The sequence below is a fragment of the Melitaea cinxia genome, chromosome 27 (genome assembly GCF_905220565.1).
Source record: "Melitaea cinxia chromosome 27, ilMelCinx1.1, whole genome shotgun sequence".
NCBI classification, from domain to species: Eukaryota; Metazoa; Arthropoda; class Insecta; order Lepidoptera; family Nymphalidae; genus Melitaea; species Melitaea cinxia.
Genome location: NC_059420.1, coordinates 4,691,058 through 4,714,497, shown reverse-complemented (window position 1 = coordinate 4,714,497; position 23,440 = coordinate 4,691,058). Strand labels below are relative to the sequence as shown.

At 37.2% G+C, this 23,440-nt stretch overlaps 1 long non-coding RNA gene across 1 annotated transcript; it reads left to right on the top strand.

Moving 5' to 3' along the window:
• Positions 1-12,022: 12,022 nt before the first annotated feature.
• On the top strand, positions 12,023-12,541 carry LOC123666811. Its single transcript, XR_006745350.1, has 2 exons — positions 12,023-12,091; positions 12,432-12,541. It is a non-coding gene; the product is annotated as an uncharacterized LOC123666811 (long non-coding RNA).
• The last annotated feature ends 10,899 nt before the right edge of the window (positions 12,542-23,440 follow it).

Genomic DNA, 23,440 nt, shown 5'->3' with positions numbered 1-23,440 from the left:
CTAAAAATAGTAGTCAATCATATATTTTTTTATATGTTCTGTGGTATGAAATGTCAATATCAGCTGTGAAATGTCATCATTGTATGAATGTAAAATAAAATCTAGTGCCCACAAAATACAATTACTGCTACGCTTGTACCTGTAACAAAGTTTGAACAAAAAGTTCAAATAAAGGAGGATCTTTGTTTTCATAATGGCTGCTAAGAACATTCGTGATGCTGACATAATCCGTCTACTTGAAAACAGTGACCAATCGAGTTCCGAGGACGAAGATGCGCTGGTTTTTGAACGTGAGTCTGCACCAACTATTATTTATGAAACTGTAGACGATATTAGAGACTTTATCGAGGAGGAGCTACGCCAAGAAGAACAGCAGTCTAATGTGCCCATTCATGCAAATATATCCCTACAAGATCCTCGAGTAGAAAATCAATGGTTGTTTCAAGTAGATGACCTACCCCCAGAAAATTTTACAGGTTGGGATAATCTCTCTCGACAGTTTATTCACTTTGATATGAACACGGATGTATTCACTATATTCCGTCAAATTGTGAATGACAAAGTTTTAAAACTAATGGTGGAACAGACGAATATTTACGGCAGGCGTCTAAAAGAGAGAGCTTTAGGAGAATTTAGTCGCATAAAAAGATGGACTGACGTAACAGAACAAGAAATGTTAAAATTCTTAGGAATGGTGCTGTTCACTGGACTTGTCAAACTACCCACACTTGAGAGTTATTGGAAGAAAAACCCTCTATATTTCCATCCGCTCATGCACAATATAAATTTATCCTATAATCGCTACTGCATTTTACTAAAATGTTGGCATTTTGCTGATAACGAGGCTCCAAGAAATGATGATGACAGGCTTTACAAAATAAAGCCACTTGTAGACCTGATTATGGAAAACGGCCACGCAATATACACACCAGCCGGCCTAGCATGCATACAACGAGATATCTCTTGACGAGAGAGAGAGATAATGTCTACATCGAGTATTTTCTCGATTACCCTAACATGCGCACTACGAGAGACAAAATTCTCTTCCAAAGACTTCGCCTTGTCGAGTAGAGAAACATTATCAACCATAATCACAACTGAATATCATTCTTATTTCTTATGTCGTAAAGTTGAATTTACAAGGTTATTGACCAATTTCAAACGAGTGACACATGTTTTATTTAACAATGTTCTCGGCCTTTTGGCTAAGATAAAAAGTGTATATCTAATTTAAAAAATCTAATATGGAAAATAAAACGGCGTAAGTAAATGAATTTAATTATATATGTAAAACAATATGCTCGTGTTGTGCTTTATATCTTGTCGCACATTAGATAATTGTAATTCTATCACGCATTGTTTTTTTTTTTTTTTTAATTTTTAAAATTCTTTGAATTGTTGAATTTTTTTTTTTTGATTATTGATTTTACTTTTATTCTATTTAATTTTATTTTTAGTTATTGATTTTTTTTTTTATAATTTTGTTTTGTTTTTTATTCTGAATGTTGTCTTGTCTTGTTGTACTAACCCAATATGGACTTATACTTTGGTCTGAAATAAAGTATTATTATTATTATTATTTAGAATAAGAAGCAACAGGGCGCAAATACGTTTTTTGTGTCATTATATGGCACACTTCACTCGACTTTTCGCATTTCCCTCTCTTCGTATACCGAAATTATATAATTATAATAGGGAAACGCCATGGTATACAAAAAATAGGCACCCGGTTTTATTTATTTTTTATTTATCGTCTTTCTCGTCGATAATATTGAAGACGAGAAGTTTCTCTTCCTAAAACGACAAAATTCGACAAAATTACGATGTCATGTTAGCTTCCGTAGAGATAAATATCACAGATCACTAAAATTTAATGATTATCTCTTCTTGACGTAACGAGAAGAGTATCGCGTGCACGCATGTTAGCTACTGTAGACATAGAGAGATAATACGAGAAAAGGGGTAGACAAAATTTTGTCGTGGCGCGCATGCTAGGCCTGCAGGACGCGTTATTGTTGTCGATGGATCAATGGTGCACTTTCGCGGACGCCTTTGCTTTCGGCAATACATACCATCTAAAGCTCACAATTATGGCGTTAAAATTTACAAACTATGTACAATTGATGGTTTTGTATGGGAGTATGAAATCTATTGCGGTATAAGCCAAAGAGTCTACGATTTGGATTTATCGGGAAGTATAGTCGCACGCCTTGCTGAAAACCTGCTAGATGAAGGTAGGTTGATAATAACTGATAATTTTTACACCAGTGTACCTCTAGCCAATTTTTTGAACTGTTAGGTACAGTGAATAAAATGCGAAGAGGCCTTCCGCAACAAGTTACTGGAAGTAAATTGAAGAAAGGGGAGATTGCAGCTATGCAGAAAGGCAATATTACTGTGCTAAAATGGCACAATAAACGTGACGTTTTACTTCTTTCTACATGCCATGGAAAAGAAATGAAAATGAGTAGCGGGCGAAGACCAGTACTCAAACCTGAAATGGTTTTAGAGTATAATAGAGGGAAAAAAAGGTATCGATGTGTCGGATCAGTTGAGTAGCTACAATAGTCTTACAAGAAAATCGATAACTTGGTACAAAAAAATTGCCGTAGACTTGCTGTCAATTGCGGTGGTAAACTCGTGCCTTATTTTCAATGAACTGCAAAGGAACTCGGGACAAAAGAAGCTTGCCATGTTATCGGCACATGAAATAATAATAAAAAATCTGCTACAGGTAAGAGACGAAAACCAAACATATGTTGGACGCCCGCAGTCGTTACCTGAAAACAAACACACCTTCAAGAAAATGACCAAGGAACCAGGTCGTAAAACGAATAAAAAACGATGCAAAGGCTGCTATAATAAGCTCATTTCAGAGGGACAATCTTCAAAACTTGCTGGTACAAAGGCTTCTAAAGTGATAACGTGGTGCCCCAAGTGTAAAATAGTACTCTGCCGTCCATGTTATAATACATTACATTGATTTAAATAAATAAACAACATTGCCTCCAAAAAAAAATAGTTTTATTTTACCCTCTTCATATATGGGAAACTGGCAAACATTTTACGGCGGCTCTTTTAAATTTTCGGTAGCTTTGTTATCTAACCATACGTCCATGAGAAATTTTTTCCTCTTATTCATACGTCCAGTCAAATAAAAAACATTGAATTTACTTATAGATTATGACTCCAACTAGAGTCATGGACATATGAGTTTGGTACAAATGTGACTCCTTTGGAGTCATTGGACAGTGAACGTGTTAAATCACGTTGGCGGTGTTTGCTAGCACACAGGGTACTTCATTACGATCCAGTTACCAGTGGCAAGATAGTGAATGCATGTGTCGTCCTGCAGAATATAGCCAATGCACAAAATATTCCAATACTTGACTCACAGGATGATGATCTTGACAATGACCAACAGCACCAAGTTTGCATACAGGCAAGGATTGATGCTCCTCGAGATGAAAGTAGGGTTATATTAATTAATAGGATTTGGAACGCTAGAAATATTTTGTGATTATAATTATTTTTATTAGTTTTTATTCTAATACAAATAGCCTTTATTTATGATAAAAATACTTTTAATTGTTTACATTGGACAAGACATTATGTAGTTATTTACATTAAACTTAGATTAGTTTTTATTATGTTAAAAAAATATTGTTTTAGTTATGAATCTTTAGAAATAAATAAAATTAGTCTGTTTGTAATATTAAAATAACTGCTTTTTATTAAATAGATATGGATGAATGGACTTTTACTGGTGGATAGTTGATGTAGTGAGGAGTAACTTAGATGACTTTTATTTTAAGAAATTTATTTATTTTATAACTACTGTACTGTGAGAACTGAACAAAATTCCATGAAGACAGTCGCGGGCACAGCTAGTGTTCTAAGTGTGCTGTCTTGATGATCCTGTAAAAGATATTTTTTTTATATAAAAAGTTGACTCAGGTGTATAATTAAAGTTATAATTAGAATGTACATTTAGTCTTAAATTTAGATGTATAATATTTTTATTAATATTTATTTCAAAAATATATGTTCATACCTGAGATATGGCTACGAATATCGTCTCTTATTTCCCTTATTAACTGCACAATGGCCTCCATTGCCGATGCGAGACGTTCCTCAGCAGCAATGCGCTTCTCTTCTAAATTATAGGCCCAGCGTGGCACTCGCTCATCTCGACGCACTGAAAAGTATCATTTGACATTAATGAGACTTGCATAAGTGAATAATAACATCTAAAAATGAGTACTTACTTTTTTGCCTTCGTGATGTTGATCTTTGGGTAGGCAGAGTCAAGTGCACGGGAGGCCCTGAAATAATTATAATTTCAATGAATGAAACCCAACAATTCATCAATTCAATCATTCAATCAATGAAACTCAACTCACAACGGATAACGCAAATAAGTCTCGACTAATAACCATGTGTAGATGGGTGGTGGAAACAGTTAATGGCAGCTTCAAGCGCGACATTAAGATATTTCGTTATAAAGTTTTTAACCGAACCTTGCAAACCACTATCACAGATTATAAGATAGCTGCTTCAATAATTAATTGTTTTCAATCACCTTATGAAGACAGTGTGTACGTTGAACAATTTATTGAGATAATAAATACAAATATACAAAAACCGAACTTACTTGCAGACTATGTGGAGGTAAATAATTCTTGCGAATGAAAGGTGACAACCCAAACTTGGTGGACTTCCCACGTCTAACTCTAGAAGATTTGATATTGGAATTACCATGTGAAAATCGCTCACTCCTATTGCAGCGAGCACATTAAAAGAACCGGAGAATATGAAATCGAAGTTTATAGAGAGCCAGAATTGGTCGCACTCGAAGGTTACGAAAAGAACAATATTTTAATAAGATGCAGGATTCAGTCCAGGCACGTAAGAAGAAAACCCTATTACACTTATGTGTTTTATAAAAGAGGAGATGAGAGACATTCCATTTTGGAATACTATTGTAGTTGTATCCATGGTAAAAGAACCCTGGGAAGCTGCGCCTATGTAATGAGCGTATTATATTATCTGGGGTGGGCAAGGCACGATGACAACTTCCAACATCCCGCTCTGAGCCTAGAGTATGTCACGTTAGATATAGAAACATAAAAATAAAGATATTTCTGTACTTACATTTTTTTTATAACCACTAGACCACAGAGGCTGTATGTCTCTATACTGAACTCAACGCAAATAATCAATAAAATGGTTTCAAATACAAAATAGTTATTCCCAAACATATATAAAAATAAAAGTCGAATTGGGAACCACTTTTCTTCTTTTAGTCTATTAAAAGTGATAATTATAGTATTACAATATCGTCCGTCCCGTCGTTTATAACGTCCGGTACGCCTATACCAAACAGATGCCTTTTTAACGATTTAATAACGTATTTACATCATCAGAGATACCCAAATTGAAAATATCTTAAAGATAAAAAAAAATCATCCATGATAAAATAAAAATAGCAATATCACACATTTAGCCACCGAATTTGATGGTGATGATATCATATATTTTCATCACCCAATATTACCATAATTTTAAGCTACATCCTGTATCTGTTCAGCCTGGGTTTTTTTGGCCATTGTCCTCTTATAAAAATGCCATCTGGAGAAGAACTTTGCAATGTTGTAGAAAATTTCTATGAACTCGCAGTTTATGAGATGTGCAAGTTGATTTGAAATGTCTTCATTTCATTTAATACAACTTGTGCCACTTATAATATGTCAAGACGTAGAGTCTTGAGTCACCGGTTTCTAAAGCAGTACTACTGAGATGAGCTCACAGCTAGTTTGTAATACAGTATGAAGATATTGATCTGTCTTGAACTAAATCCTTTTATTTATAATATCCGAATATTTTACATTTTTACATAGTATTGTCTTGCAAATGGAGACAATATTAAGGGAGCTTTCCAGTGTGAAATTTTCAAGACGACCGCGACGCGAGACCGCGACTCGAGACCGCGACCGGCGACCGCGACCCACTGCTTTATATGAATTAATAGGAAGTGCTGACGGATGCAAGCAACCGAGTCGCGCGACGTGTGGGCGTGGCCTGCCGGCGACTTGCGTCGCGCGACTCGGTCGCTCACAAGGCAGTGCCGTGGCGCGACAGATGCAAAATGGCCGTGTTTTCTTCGCACGAAGACGAAATTTTAATAGAATTAGTTAGTAAAAACGCACCTTTATTCGATACGAGGCTTCAAGCTTATAAAGATAATACTGTGAGAGACAATATTTGGGAAGAAATTGGAAAAGCGTTGAATAAAACAAGTAAGTTCAAATGATACATATTTTTATTAGAAAAGGTACTTATTTTTATTGTTTACAAATAGGTACTATTTTACTTTTCTCTATTTTTTGAGGTTATAAAACTGTTCTGGGATTACTTCCATGGGACGCTATTCTATTCTATTTATACGATTTTCCTGCCATGATACTTGGCCAACTGGACTTAAAAAAAATGATTTCAATGAATTTCGTATATCAAATGCCGCCAGACTAGCAAAACCACCAACTCTTGAGAATGGTATCATGTTTTCCGTAGGTGGGGGGATTTTTGGATCATATTTGTAATAAGGAATGCCGTTTTTTTCTAAATAAGCATCCCGCAAAAGATTATGTAAACAGCACGCGGTCAAAATCAAGTCATCAACAACCTCAGGTCTGATTGATATCGGTGTGTAGAATATTCTAAATACTTGTGATAACAATGCAAACGAGTTTTCTGTCACTCTTCTGGCACGGCAAAGTCTATAATTGAAGATAGCTTTATCACGATTCGCTCTCGCATCATTTCTACAATATGGCTTCATCATATATGTATCAAGGGCAAACGCTTCATCACCGACCAGAAAATGTGGAAGCATAATATCTGTTCCTGGTAAATTTGCGGGCTTCGGAGCATTAAACTTATTACGAGCAATATTTTTCCCTATGCATGACTTTTGAAAAATACCACTGTCTCCTTCTTTACCATAAGAACCCACGTCAACAGCAATGAATTTGTAGTTGGCATCTACAATCGCCAGAAGTACGATCGAATAATACTCCTTGTAGTTAAAAAACAGCGAACCACTGTTATTTGGAGCTTTAACACGCACGTGTTTTCCATCAATGGCTCCAAAAGTATTGGGAAAATTCCATCGATTCCAAAAATCACTCGTCACTTGCTTTAGATGATTTTCTGTCGGTACTGGCATGCAAAGTGGGACCAAGTTCTTTCGCAGGCTTGCAAGCACTTCTTTCACTATTCTGCTAATATAACTTGCCGATATACGATACGTGAACTCTAGAGATGCATATGTTTCTCCAGTAGCTATAAATCTGAAACAACATTATGTTCATTACAGGTAATGATTGCAAGAAGAGGTGGAAATATATAAGAGATTCCTATAATAGATGCAAACGTAAGAACAAATTGCCCACGGGTTCTTCAGCCTCTTTAAAAACAACAAAATGGATGCTGTATGAGAGACTTCGTTTTTTAGAAAAAATTCCCACAGAAAGAGCGAGTGTAGCAACAGTTGAAGCTGAAAATACTGAAGGTAGCGAAAGTGGTGAAGAAACAAGTACAACAGGGATAAGTGAACAAAGAAGACGTAGTGAAGAGATAAGTGGTGAAGAAAGAAGCAATGAAGAGGTAAAAAGAGCAGGAATAAGTGCAGCTGGTACAAGTGGAACAAAACGTAATGCAGAGAGAAGTGGAGTAACGAGCAATAAAGAGGCAAGCGGACCAGGTAAAGGTACAGCTGAGACAAGTGGGAGAAAAAAAAAGAAAACATGTCAACTGGATAGTAATTTACATATTTCATCTTTACTGCAGCATTGGAAAGAAAGAGATAAACAAACACAAGAACAAATGAAGATCATGGCAGAAGAGGAAGAGAAAGCTGATAAAGACGGAATCAATTCATTTTGCTCACATATCGGGACTATTTTAAAAAAATTACCACCGGGTTTAAGAGTGGAGGCTAAAACGAAAGTTTTTAATTTACTGGCAGAATATGAATTGAGAAGTATTAATAAAAGTTCAAGTCTCAGCAGCGCTTCCTACAGCCCAGCCCACATTCAAATGAAAACTATTCAATTTCGAATATTACACATAGTTCAGCATCAAACCTGAGCCCATATTCCCCTATCAGCAGTATTGCGTCTCCACCTGCCCAACCAACTGATTTAAGCATCCCATTACTGAATCAGGTTGCTCACGATGCAAATAATCATCTCCAATTAGAAGAATCTACAGAATATGATAACAATTATTTTTTTTACCTCAATGTAAGGAAAAGTTTCTGAGCGCTTGTGATGATTGATGAGCCATTTCTTCTTGGTTGAATATCTTGATTGATTAAACTGAGTACAAAATTAAACTGACTATGATTTAGCCTACAATACTTTCTGAACTTTTTTTCTTTATAATTTAAATGTCGTTTTATGAGTGTCTGAAAGCAGCCCTCTTCTTCTCGCGACGTAAACAATGTATCGATTTTCATCCTTTTTTTCGGAATTAGAGCACATAATAAAAGAAGCATATCATCGTCTTCTTCTTCTTCGTCTTCTAATAACTGTCGAATAAATCTTTTTCTGTTCATAGTTAAAACGCGTCGTGATGGAATACAACCGTTTAGTTTATTAACTGCAAGCATACTGAGTTTCGTATGGGTCGCACGACTCGTGTCGCGTAGATTCGTAGGTAGCTGTCGTCCTGCGACCTGCGACTGGTTGCCGGTCGCGGTCTCGAGTCGCGGTCTCGCGTCGCGGTCGTCTTGATCCGAATGCTACCTTTACAGCTGCCGCGTCGGCCAGACGGCCAGACGGGCAGACCCGTGCGACCGTTATTTCTATTGTCTCGTTCCTACCTGCTCGTGTACCTTCCAACGTGAGTCCGGTTCGTCTTTCAGTTCGGTTTCGACATTCAAAATGGATAGATCTACGAAAGAGAAATGTGCGTGGCAGGATAGAAAAGGCTCGAAAAGCGGACATCCGCGAAATGAACGAAAAAGATCTGCGGGTTTCAAGGGAACAAATCGACACAATATCGAAACGGATCTAACGTTTGCGAGCACTTCCGCAGCAAAAATCTTGAAAAAGAGTCCAGAGTTTGAAGTCCGAATCGATCAAACGTTAAGCTATGTTATTTTGGAGTTCTTTTTGGTTTTCGGCGCTCTTCAGGAACTGTTGAAGTGCAAAAAGTGTAATAGCGACGTGAAGTTTTTTTAAAAAATCGATTCGCGGATTGGGCTTTAAAATTTGTGTTCAGTGTTCGTGTCCAGATCCGGCCGAGATAGATTCTTGTCCTTTGATAAAAAATGCTTATGAAATCAATCGTCGTTTCTGCTTTGCCATGCGAATGATCGGCATCGGCATAAATGGCATTAGAAATTTTATCGCCTTGATGGATTTAACTGCAAACTTCAACAATAACACCTATTATGGAATCGTGAAAATCATGCAGATTGCAGCGAAATCAATATACGAGGCCGTCGTGAAAAAAGCAGGTACCGAAGAGAAGGAAAAAACTTTGGAAGCAGAAAATCGGGGCGATATGCTGACGGTGTCCGGTGATGGATCGTGGTCGAAACGCGGTTTCACGTCGCGCATGGGTATCGTGTCCGTGATTGGAAAATATACCAACAAAGTTTTGGGTGTTGCTGTCAAATCAAGCTTCTGCAAGGCTTGTGCATTCTGGAAAGGTCAAGAGGGAACACTCGAGTACGAGGCGTGGTTTGAGACGCATGAATCCGAATGCAACGTCAATCACGAAGGCAGCGCGGGAAAAATGGAAGTCGACGGTTGTTTAGGCCAAATCGCGCCTTAAAGCGATTGCGTTAGGGTTTAGTTTCGCGGTCCGCGTTTAACCGTTGTTCTGTCGTTTCGTTTCGCCGCGCGGGCGTCGATAGCTGACCTACATACATCTCGTGGGCGGTCCATTTATTACTTATGATTTTGTCATTCATTTCGCTGTGTTAGCGATGCATTTTTTCTGTATGGGCTTCATCGGTGATATCGCCAGGTGGCACGGCCCCCGCGCCGTCGCCATCGCACGCGCCGCTTAGCTGCGGGAGTCTCGCGTTCGCTCTGCACGGTAGTGGCCGTATCGCTGTTCGATACGGCGAATATAGTCGTCTTTCCGATCTCGTTCGTGTGGCCGCCTCGCTGCTCGACGGCCGGCCGGGTCCCACTGTTGGGCTTAGACTATTGTTTTGCGCGTGCCGCGCGGTCTAGTAACTGCTTGAACGTGATTTGCTGAATTGCCTTAATTGCTGTACTTTTACTGATGTTGTTGTCTGTTTTTGGTTCGCTCAGAACGCAATTTTCTGTGTCGCTTTATGAGAACCCCAATGTTGGGTTTGGACTCTTTGCTGGCGTGACCGCACGCAGTCCTGTGAATACTAGACGCGAATAATTATTACTGATACCTCAATACTGAATTTATTAAACTCTTATTTACTATGTTTTGATTCGTTACGAACACGGTGATCTTTATTGTTAAGTTTGAAAGTGCGGGATTAGGCGGACGCCATCTTTGTGAATCTGGAAATTTCGCACGCCTATTGAGGAATACTGTGTAGCTGTTTAAATTATTGTGAATATATCTAACGGTTTATTTGGTAACTGTAAATATTTGTTGTTGTGTTTGTGACTGTAACTGCTTGTGTATTGACTGAGTTATTTATTTCGTTATAATCAATTCTGTGACGTGTCTGCTGGCGAGTGACTGGGGGTGTCTACTCACTGTCGAAGTCTGGGGGCCTGGGCCTCCTTTTCGGGGACTGTCAGGACACCTATTTTACACTTAACGTCACACCACACCACACGACCTACACACGTTCCCTGGCGATCTTCGACCCCAATAGACCCTAGCTGCCCTTCGAAGGTAAGTGCAATTTCATTCTAATTTTTCAAACCCCTTTTTTTGTATTTGATTGCTCACGCCGCATATCCTGATATCCATCGGTACTAGGTACCCTTCCCCCGATCAGCCCGCCGTTTGGGGGTCGCTGTGGGGCCCCGATCCCCGAGGCTTGCGAGGGCTGGCGGGGGTCGTCACAACGGTATAATCGAAATATTCAAGAGATCAGAAGAATTGCACAACGCGAAATACGGTTTCTATATAGGGGACGGCGATACAAAAACATTCAAGATGTTATTAGAAGCCAAGCCGTACGGTGACGATTTGACAGTAAAAAAAAAGTAATGCGTTTTGCACGTGAAAAAGCGAGTATATAAAAGGGGAAACGAAGCAAGAAAAAGGTTAGTTCAACTAAAAAAGGCCAAAAAGCAAATCGAAGACAAAGCAATGGAGAGTGAACCGAAAAAAAAAGGATCTCGTTCGAGTACTCCGAAAACTAAAAAAAAATCAAACAAAAAAAACTGCTGTTGAACCGAAAAGAGCGCAATTGACGTTAAAATTATTGACAAATCTCTCCGAATATTATGGCTTGGCAGTTCGTCGAAATTCCAATTCCGTGGAAAATATGAGGAAAGCCATGTGGGCTACATTTTATCACAAAAGCTCAACTGATGAAAATCCTCAGCATGAGTATTGCCCTCCGGGAGAAGATTCGTGGTGCGAATGGCGCAAGGCCGAGGCCACAGGAAAGGAGTACACCCATCCACCAGCACTCGACGAAGACGTACAACAAGTTTTAAAGCCGATTTACGATGATCTAACAACGGAGGATCTCTTAGAACGATGTACGGGCGCGAACACTCAAAACAATAAACGAGAGCTTCAATCACTGTGCGTGGCAACTAGCCCCAAAGCACGTATTCTGCGGCAAGCAGATAGTAGAAATCGCTACGCAGTGTGCTGTGTGCACCTTCAATGAAGGTTACGACCCAATTTTAAAAATTTTGGAGACTATGGGATGCACGATAGGGCCGAGCGCCGCAGATTTCGCTGCTAAGTACAAGAATGCGCGCATCACCCAAGCAAACCGTCGGGCGTCCCTGGATAGCAAAGAGGCGAGGACAGCTCGTCGGACTGAACAATCCATTGAGGACGATCTTTTCGAAAAAGCAGAAGGGATATTGTATGGACCTGGCATCGCTGATTGACTGTAAGTAAACGATTTACCTAAAATTTCCTCACTTCAAACTTTGAACGCGTTTTTCTCGAAACAGCATTTTTCAAAACGGTGTCCAACTTGAAGGGCAGAGTTTTAAAGCTATCGAGTTGAATTTTTTACACAATATTCTTAACGTCATTGTTTATCGTGCTATGGAAGCTTTTTTTTTTTTGAAATCTTCCTATTTTTTTTGTAAAAAAAACTGCCAAAAAAATGCTAAAATCGATACTTTTTGTTCAAACCGGCGCCATTTTTGCAAAAAAAAGCCTCCATAGCACGAAAGCCAAAAATTATATACCGATCAATAATCTTTTTGTGTTTTTTGTTTCAGATCAAAATTGTGACCCCCAACGTGGACACCACATCCAAGTGCATTTTCTGCAACAATTGCTTCATCATTTTTATAGATATTAATTAATAAATAAATCGATCTTTAAAAAATTGTTTTGTATTCTTCAATACTGAATTATTAGTGTATTATTAATGTACCAATTAATATACAAAAAAAAAACCAGACCGGTTAGATTATTTTTTCTTTAAAAAAAAAAATCGCGAAAAACAGCGATTTTACGGGCTGTCACACTGGAAAGTTCCCTTAACATTTTACTTCTAGGTGCAGTTGATTGCACTCATATCATAATTATAAGTCAGGGTTGAAGTCTATCTGAAGTATTCCGCTGTCGTAAACACTTTTTCAATAAGTGTCCAAGAGGTCTGTGATGAAAAATTGAAAATAAGGCACATAATTGCTCGGCGGCTTGGAAGTGTGCACAATGGCACATAATTTATATCTATGTGCCCTGCTCAAAGCTGGTCACTGTGGTGTTTTTATTAGGTGACAGTATTTTTGTAAAAAAAAAATTTGCTAACCCTGTTTGTGCATCCAGCAACACCATTGGATGAAAATTATCACATTCCCCTTATCACAACCAGAAACACTATAGTTAAGTGTTTTGGTGTCTGGAAAAGGCGTTTTCCTTGCTTACAAAAAGATATTTCCTAAGTTTCAGTATTACATTAAGAAAAACAACGAATTTTTTTTTGCCAGTTGCAACAGCAGATTGCGATAGAGATAAAAAATGAACAGCCTCCCCCAGATCTAAGTGTAGACTTTGATTTAGAAGAAGCCGCAATTGAAAAGGCCCTTAACACACCACTCGCGGGGAACCTAGATGCCCAGCGTCCTTTTTTTTGAAATTATATAAATCTTTAGAGCGCGATGCGGTCGCGATTTCGAGTATTACCAGTGACGCCTGAAAGTTGGCGGGGTGCGGACGTGTGTCGTGCTAACGTTAGAAGTTTGTAAGGTACGTGTAGTTGCGGGACCTAGGTCCCCCTAGAGTGTAGTTACGTAAGTCTTTTTGTTGATAATAGTCAACATTTGCATTTTTTTAGGTTTGTGATGCAGTATGAATAAAAATTTGAATACTCAGGAAAGGCTGCTAAATGACCTTGAACTCGATAATATGTAAACGAGACTATTTTTCCCCAGATATTATCCAATTTGAGCGATGCAGAGGATTATGACAAGGAAAGCTATGAATCAACAGATAGTACTTTGAAAAATAAAGAAATAGAAAACACCGAACAGTAGAATTGACAGGCAAATGATTCTATGGCAAAAATAGATACAGATGGGCAAAAACACCGCCATTGCAGTCACGAGTTCGAGTGCATAACACAATTTTGCACTTACCTGGCTTTACAGGTCCTGCCCGGGCAAAAATAAGATGACGCCTCTCGAAGCTTGGCAATGTCTATTTACTGATGATGTTCTTGAATTGATTTTATACACACAAATGAAAAAAAATAATAAAAATATAAATAAAAATTCTACAAAAATGTACAATGCATACCATATTTCTTTTAATGAATAATTTTTCTTTTTTCATTAGTGTAGTAATAGTTTTTAGACTTTGAAAATTTACAAGAAATGGATGACCAGATATATGGATATTGGGTGGGGCTATCTAAAGAAAACTTTTATTTATTTAATATTAGAGGAAGTACCAAGAATTTCAGAAATTAAAAGCGGGAGACTAGGTCTTGTGACTTTGCTTCTAAAACTGAGAACAGGAGAGTCTGATGAAAGGATAGCCACTTTAGTACAAAAGCCACGTCGTAGTTTAGAGGTATTAATGGACAAAGTTCGGGAAGTACTTGTGAATGATTATGTACCAAGACACCTAGGTATTAACCATATTTCTAGGGAACAATTACTAGGCCATAATCTGGTTATACCAAATGGCATATAGTAATAATGTCATAGTGATCTGTGATGGTACCTATATTTACACTAACAAGAGTAGTAATTACATGTTTCAAAAAGATAGTTACTGTCTTCATAAATACAGAAACTTATTAAAGATATTTTTAATTGTAAGTTGTGATGGCTATATTGTTGTCTGCTTTGGCCCATACAAAGCTACAACCTCAGACGCTGAAATTATGTCTTCATTATTTAGAAATGAGTCATCCGCCTTTAGGTTTTATTTCAGAGAAAATGATATCTTTATTTTAGATAGAGGATTTAGAGACAGTATTAGTTTATTAGAAGAATGTGGCTATCGAGCATATATGCCAGATTCTCTTTTGGAAGATGAGCACCAATTAACCACAGCTCAAGCAAATCGGAGCCGCTGCGTTACCATGTGTCGATGGGTAGTAGAGGTGGTAAATGGTTATTTAAAACGAGACTTTAAAATACTCAGACAGGAATATTGTCATCGGTCTCTACCACATATCATGCAGAATGTTCAAATAGCGGCGGCATTGATACCTCTGTATATAACTTAAGGGGAACTGGATACACGACTTTAATAAGAGGAAAAATAAAAATCGCGACACGTTTCCAGGAAACAATATTATGTTTTTAAACTAATCGAAAACAATAATTGTAGCAGATCGAGTATAGTGGAATACTGTTGCAATTGTTTAGTTGGTCGGAGTACTGTAGGTAGTTGCGCACATGTAATGACAGTCGTGTGGTACCTAGGATGGGCCAGGCACGAAACAAACATAATATCTGCACCAGCAGACTTTCTCGATAGTCGTAAGAGACCTATATGATGAAGAATAAAATGTAATCTTAAAATGTTGTTTTATTTTTACTATAAGTACCTATATAGACATGATAACCATAAGAATTATTTTAACCAGAGAAAAACTTCGATTAAAACAGTTCGTATCGTAAGTACTTAACTACTTATCTCTGACACACATTTTTACATATTTACAAAGAAGAAATTACAAATTACATATGTATATGTAATTTGTAATGTAACCTATGTAACTCTGCAATTGCTATGGGTACTACTTGTTCTATTAGATTTGTATCTTTTGTTCAACCATGATAATGAAACTAAAAACGTTATTTTATTTTATTTTTCAATTTTTATAGTCATTCTACAATAATTAGTGACAGCTATTATTGACAGGTACCTAACCTCAAATTATAAAGTAAAAACGTTAATATCTTTATTGTGGCTTTCTAATAAAAAAAATATTTCTGATTAAGATTATGCTATGTTATTCCTTTCGCTTTAGCATTTTTTTATTTCAAGACGCCGCAAATGGATATCAGGTAAAACGTTGTATAGAAAGCTGCCATTGTTCTTTGGTAATTTTGTCTCGTTCTTTAGATGTGGTATGCTGTGTGATTTTTTCGTTCGGGTTTTTTTTTTATAATCCAAATATTTTGAGGTAATTTTCTTATGACAGAATTAGTTATTCTAGTCATCTACATTCGTAATCTCTTTTTTAAATATAATTCACTAGATTTCTTTAACCATACTTTGCTTCGTACAGTTGTATTTTGTACCTCGTGACAGTGAAATTTTTGTACCTTGGAACTGTCTCAAAGTACAAGGCATTGCTTTTTTAAACTATTTATTTTTTTATTTTATTTTTTTGTTACATGGGCAAAACCAATTCAGGAAAATTTTAAAAATGCTATTGAAGTGGTCATTCAAAAACGTTTATTAATTCGGAAAGAAATAAATTTTTTTGTTTCGAAATCTTTAATAGGTCGTCACGTGAAGTTGAACAAAGAAAAAGAGAATGTCGAGGTCATCTAGCGTCCTCAGAATGCTGTCAAGAAAATATTTAGTGATGAAGAAGTAAAGCAATTGGTTACATATTGCTTAAAGGCATCCAAGTTTCACTTATGCGAAGATTACTTTTTATAAATAGCACTTTGAATATGCGGTTATTTTGAAAAAAAAAACATATCCAAGTGCTTGGCGCACAAATAAAAAACTAGTAAGATATTTTATGAATATTTTATTAACCGGCATCAAAATCTAAGCTTGCGAAAACCAGAAGCAACGAGTTTAGCTCGTGCTACTGCCGTAATAAGGCGAATGTCAATTAGTTTTTGATAAATACAAGGAACTGCTGTTGAAATAGAATTTCACCGCTCTGTTTTGCCTGAGGATCTATAATGTAGACGAATCCGGCATATTTACAGTACACAAGCCAATGAAATTTTAGCGTCAAAAGGAGCGAAACAAGTTGGGAATATTAGATCAGCAGATAGGGGTAATAATAATGTCACTGTTATTGCTTGTGTAAACGCACTTGGGGATACTGTTTCTCCTTGCATTATTTTTCCAGGTGCTTATTGGTGCTCCTCCTTAGACTATGGGTGGCGGTGTAGGCACTAATAAAAGGCGGTTGTCAATCGTACCTGATCCTGAGAAAACTAAAAAAAGTTTCTCCTCCTTTTGACTCCGTACAAGATACATACTCGTACACCGATCGAGATTTTACAGGAATTAAAATTGTTCACAATCAAGATGATAAAAGGCACCTTCAGTAGGTACGTGTTTCGAAATTGGAAGCTGATTAAAGAGCGGGTCCATCTCTCTGTCTGCTTAATTTCGGCCAGTTCCTTCACAAAAACTCTATAAAAGGAATTGTCAATGGAAGTATTAAGAACCTAGGCAGAAGTAGGATCTCTGTGGATTTTTCGACAACCAATTTGTTCAAAATCCCATCCTCCCATCTACGAATCCCATCAATCATAAATAATTATGAGGCATCTATCCCACAGTATTAGGTCACGAAGATTGGGGTTGGGCATTATCAAAAATGGTTGGGGTATGGAATACCCTCTTAAACTGTAATAAAGTTATTAAAGTTCGTCGCTTTAATGAAAAGCGGACAGAATTTACCTAAAAGAGTATTCTGTTTCCACGCTTCCCTCCCTGTTTCTGTAGACCAATTGGTGACCATTCAATGTTACACTTTTTGCCGCTTTAGTCATAAAAAGAGCCTATGCCACTCCACTTTACGATGTTAAAAATGTGCTCTACCTCACTCTGGCGAAACCTGCTCGATTCTCTAATGACAATGTTAGTTGCCTTTTATGGTGAAGTAATCATAAAGCCCCAGATTCATCAATATGTCCAGCAGACCTATTGGCGATCTTATTATTGTAATTGTAAAACTGTTTTAACACTTAAAAATTTTTAGTTGTATATGTTTTATTTTTTTTTATTCATTGTACGAAGAATTGTTTTTTTTATGGGTCATTTGATACCTGTAATAAGGAATTATTTATTTATAGCCACCAGACTATCAGGGTTTAGTTGTGAACCGGACTTTGATATCAACTGAGATTATTATATCTTTGGTATTGCGTATCGTATTGAGTGGATTTGAGCTTATGGTGCTTTACGGTGCCTTTCAGCACGCCACTTGAACGAACCGTTTTTTTTTATTATTATTACAAAGCGATAGCAGACTACACATTTAATGTGGGAGGCATTGATTATTTCGACTATTACCGGTCTTCCTATCCAACAGCGCTATTTTTTTTTTTTTTTTTTGCTAGATACTGCTATAATTTTTTCGTACATTCTGTACCTAACAAATCATGCCAAATGAGATTCCGCCCATCGAGAATTTCGTTTGCATTTAGCAAGAGCGCTGATTAGCGACTTTTCGTGCAAGAAGCAGAGATCAACTATTTATTTTTAAAAATAAGAAAGGAGCAAATTTCGACATCCCCGATGAAATTCGGCTTCAGAGCGTGAAATTCACTTTCCAGAAGCACAAGATACCTATAAGCAGTGCATGTTTTGTTCAACGCGAAAACATGCTAAAATATCAAATATAAAATGTTCTCACTGTGGCGTATATCTATGTATTAAGGATTGCTTCAAAAAATTTCATTTAGCTCAAAATTCAGAAAAGCAAATATAAAAATAATACATTTTCATTTTATACGCTAGCACAATGGTTTTATTTTCCTGTTCAGACAATGGTCATATAGCTGCCACATTTGGGAATCGTTATCAGACACCGGTCATATATTAGCCGTCTAAAAAAATACTGATCCCGTTATTTTATTTTTTTAATTTTTATATTTACATATCCTCCAAAAAACCTCCAATGGATGTGGAATGGCTTGAAGAAGAAGTTCCATCTCCATTAGGAATTCAATTCCCTGAGCCTTCATCATCAAACTCACTTCTCCCAGACACAGAGCCCCCTGCCCCTGCCACACATATACAGTCAGTCAATCAACCTGAAGTTGCATCACCAAGAGAAGAAAGTAAGTATGAATCAATGGCATAAACATTGACTTTCATTAACTTCTGCCTGTATTACATTGTATATGAAAATACAATTATTTCAGGGCCTCCCCCGTGCACTTGACACTGCCTACCCAAAGTTCAACATCACGAAGGCAAAAAAGTAAGTACTCATTTTTAGATGTTATTATCTACTTATGCGAGTCTGATTAATATCAAATGATACTTTTCAGAGCGTGGTGAGCGAGTGCTACGCTGGGCCTATGACTTGGAGGAGAAGCGCATTGTTGCTGAGGAACGTCTCGCATCCGCAATGCAGGCCATGGTGGAGTTAATTAAGGAAAAACGAGACGATATTCGTAGCCATATCTCAGGTATAGACATAATTTTTTTTGAAATAGTTATTAAAAAATGACTCAACACATTATTGCACCCAGTTAATACACCAAAGGTTAACGATGCCCATGGTGATGTCTTGGAGGCCATAGCAAATTTTTCTAATAGGGATTCAAAACAGGTTATATTGTCTACTTCCCAAATATACGTTTTAAATCCAATGACTAAGGATAAGTACGTACGGTAAGGTACGTGCTTTGTTGGATTCAGGCAGTCATCCTTTATTACAAAATCGCTTCAACAAAAACTTGCACTAAATACAAATTCTACTTCTATGAACGTCATTTGTTTTGGTCACTCAGATAATAAAAATGTATGGGGGTTTTTGTAAAAAAAATTTGTGAATCAAAAATAATAAATATTTTGGAAAAATTACGTGACTTTTTCATACTTTCTTTTTAAAACTCGGTGCATTTCAAATAATAGGAAAAAACACTTCACTTCAAGGAAAAAAAACCATGTATACTAACTAGTGTTATTATACACAGGTCATCAAAAAAATCGACCCACCCACTTTTTGTTTAATATTTATCGATTGTTTCACAGATAAGCTGTTTCACACGTTTGTTTTTTATTTTGAGGGTCGGTTACGATGTTTGGCATCTTATTTGTCGTAAATCTTATTGAACTTGAAGGTACTTAACCATTTCTTATACAGAAACACTGTTGAGTACTGATTTGATGGTTTTACATCGTAACAAATTCGAATCGTTCTTTGAGTCCGGAAGAGCCCTTTGTAGGGATTACTTGTTAATAACGTTAAGTTTATTTACTGTGGCTGTATTTTGATTCATTTTGACTAAAAATAATGAACACTACAGAAGCTGAGGCGGCCCAAGTTGTGGCTTTGCTGCAACAAGGCATAAGTCAACGTATCGTGGCCAGGAGGTTAAATCTGAGCCGTTCTGCAGTTCGGCGAGTTTACCAAAGGTTTCTGGAGACTGGGCAGTATCGAAGAAGGTCTGGATCTGGAAGACATAGAGTGACAACTCAAAGAGATGACCGCTTTATAGTGTTATCAGCTCTACGGAATCGACACCTATCTGGTGTTGATCTCCAGCGACGCTTACGCGAAGATCGGGGGGTGGCTATAAGTGACAGTACTGTAAGAAGGAGACTTCGTGAGCAGAATTTAAGACCACATAAGCCAGCAACAGGACCACAATTGACCACAGCTCATCGACAAGCCAGACTTCAATTCGCACGTAATCATATCAACTGGACCTTAGGGCAATGGGAGTCAGTTCTTTTTAGTGATGAGAGTCGAATGACTTTACACGGTTCTGATGGACGCCGTAATGTCATGCGACGGCCAGGTGAACGTTATACCCAGTGTTGCATAAGGGAAACTGTCAGTTATGGTGGGGGCTCTGTAATGTTTTGGGGTGGGATATCTTTGACTGGACGGACGGAGCTGGTTTTCATACGAAGAGGTGCTTTAACTGCTGCACGCTATATCACAGAGATCTTAGAAGACCATGTGATGCCTTATGCCGGCTATATTGGAGAAAACTTTGAATTAATGCATGATAATGCACGACCACACGTAGCGCGCATCACCACCGATTACCTTCAAGAGGTTGGCATTCGGGTAATGTCCTGGCCAGCAAGAAGCCCCGATCTCAATCCTATAGAGCATATGTGGGACACCCTAAAACAAAAGGTTAGAGCCCGTAATCCAGTCCCTACAACATTAGGAGACCTGGAAACCGCCATTAGGGAAGAATGGAACCGAATCCCTCAAGAGACCATTAAAATCTTGATAAGGTCATTAAAACGGCGGATGCAGGCCGTCATTCGAGCAAGAGGAGGGAATACGCAATATTAAATTGCAACAATTGTATGCATACCATTTAAGACTAAAAAACTAGAGCGTATTAAAAATTAATCAAAAAATCGTGTAAAATTAAAGATTCTGATTTTTAAATCAATATCTTAAAAAAAAAAAAAACATTTTGATGTTTTAATTGTGATTAAATTGTTGTAAATAAACAAGTTCAATAAAACATTATTCAGTACTAAAAAGTTTTGTTGTGATTTGTTTAAAAAAAAAACGTGATTATCGGTAAAAACGCAGGTGGGCCGATTTTTTTGATGACCAGTTTATTTCGCCAGAGTTGATTGCTTATTTGGCCAAAGAAGGAATACAGTGGCGTACGATGGCTAACTCTCAACAAAGGTCGTTTGAAAAAGACCTTTATTTCTACCTCCTCCTTCTCAAAATACCTCCTCAAAATAGGAAAAAGTTTAGAGAGGTTATTTAGAGCAATGGGTAGCAAATTGTGAGAATACAGATATTGTCACCGTTGTGTGGTACGATAGCTAACCAGTCGTTTTATCATCGTCTTTTGTAGGTCAAGAGCCAATAGAAACAGAACAAAAAAACAGAGAAAGTATATACAAGTGGAATGCCCCTGAATAATCAAAATATATGACTAGCATATGGGTGGTATGGATCTCCTAGATTCGTTCCTAGGCAAATATAAAGAAAAAATTAAGACCAGAAAGTGGTACTGGAGGCTATTTTATCATCTTCTTGATGTAACTCTTATCAATTGCTGATTATTGTATAGATGAGTCGGGAAGCAGCAGCATACGCCAACCCCAAGGAAACTGAAGGAATTCTAATTTCAAGTAGGCAAAAATGTATGCATGTTTGGCCTATCGATAAACATAAAAAAATAAAAAGGCAGAAGCCAAATACATCAGTCTTACTACCTCGTGGTGTCAGACGTGATGGGGTTGTGCATTTTTTTTTTGTTTGAGGTGAAAAAATAACAACGATGCAAATATGCCTAAATAAAATAATAGTTTTATATCTTTTCATTAATAAAAGTAACAATTTTATAATATTATGTATAAAATATTTATTTCATTATTCGCATTTCTAAGATAGCTCGAGGCTTGCTCGTCACATATATAACTGCACCACACCAGGGACAAAAGACTGCCAAACACTTGTCCACCACACGGTATGATGGCATACGGCATTGGATTATACCCATTAGCACAGAACGTTGCTGTGCAAATCAATGTGGAGAAAAAGTCAAGTTCAAGTGAAAGAAATGCGATGTGGTGTACATCCTAAGTATTTTATGGACTACCATGTAATAGGCTCTTCATCATAATATACATGTTTTAGATTGTATTATCGATTACTTTTTTCAATAAACTTTAAAATAAATTCAACTGGTTTATTTATAATTATTTATCCCATCAACAGGTAGTGTATGGTTCCGCTGTGCATAACGTCCAATATATCAGACTGGTCATAAAATCATAAATATAAATAAATACTTTGTTTTTTTATCAACTAAATCTGTAATTTGACCACAACTGTCCATTATTTATCATGGTAATCGAATTAAGTACTATAACTAAACTTTATGCAGTAATGGGTTAAGTCTAGACAAGTTTTTACTGCAGAAAAAGAAGAAGGTAAGATCAAGTGCGCGCTTCAAGCTTACCAATGGGGTGTGCAGTTTAATACTACAAATATTCCTCCTTCTTGGCATCAAAATAAGATGGCTGGTCCTAGACTAATTCCAAAATTTTATGCGCAGAAATCCACATTTATCTTTAAGAACACCAGAAGCGACGTCTTCGACGAAGTCGAGTGACATCTTTCAATAAGACTAATGTTAATTCATTTTTTAAAATATATCAACGACTTCTCCAAAAATATTAGTTTAACACTTCTCGAATATGGAATATTGATGAAACAAGGGTCACAACGGTTCAAAAACCGAAGAAAATAGTAGCTGCTCGTAGCCAAAGGAAATTGGAGCTATCACATCGGCTGAGAGGGGAACTCTTGTAACACTTACTTGTGCCTCTAACGCTGCGGGTAATTTTATCCCACCAATTTTCGTTTTCCCAAGCTCAAATATTCTGAAATGTTTATTCGTGGTGGACCTCCAGATTGCATTGAAGCTGGAAATTCCTCCGGATGAGCCAAAAGGAATTTTTATGGATGATTTTATCAAACACACAAAACCCACGAAGGAAGAGCCAGTTCTGTTGCTACAAGACTTCAATAGCTCACACGTGAATATCTGAGTTGTTGAAAAAACCCAAAGAAAATAATATCATCATGATATTGTTTCCCCCGCACTACTCCCACAATTTGCAACCTTTAGACGTAGGTGTACGGCCATTTTAAAAATTATATAAATAAGGCAGACACAATGGATGCACAACAATTCGGGGAAAAAGATGACAATATATGACATCCCAGGTATTGCAGAAGTCCATAAGCCAGTAGTTTAATATGCCTTAATTTTGGTTTTGACACATTACTGATGCATAATAAATGTACGAGATTTGAAAGTCAAAATACGAGATTTTTAACTGCATATGTACGAGAGATTTTTTTACGGTTGGCAACCTGGTAGTTGGCAAGCTG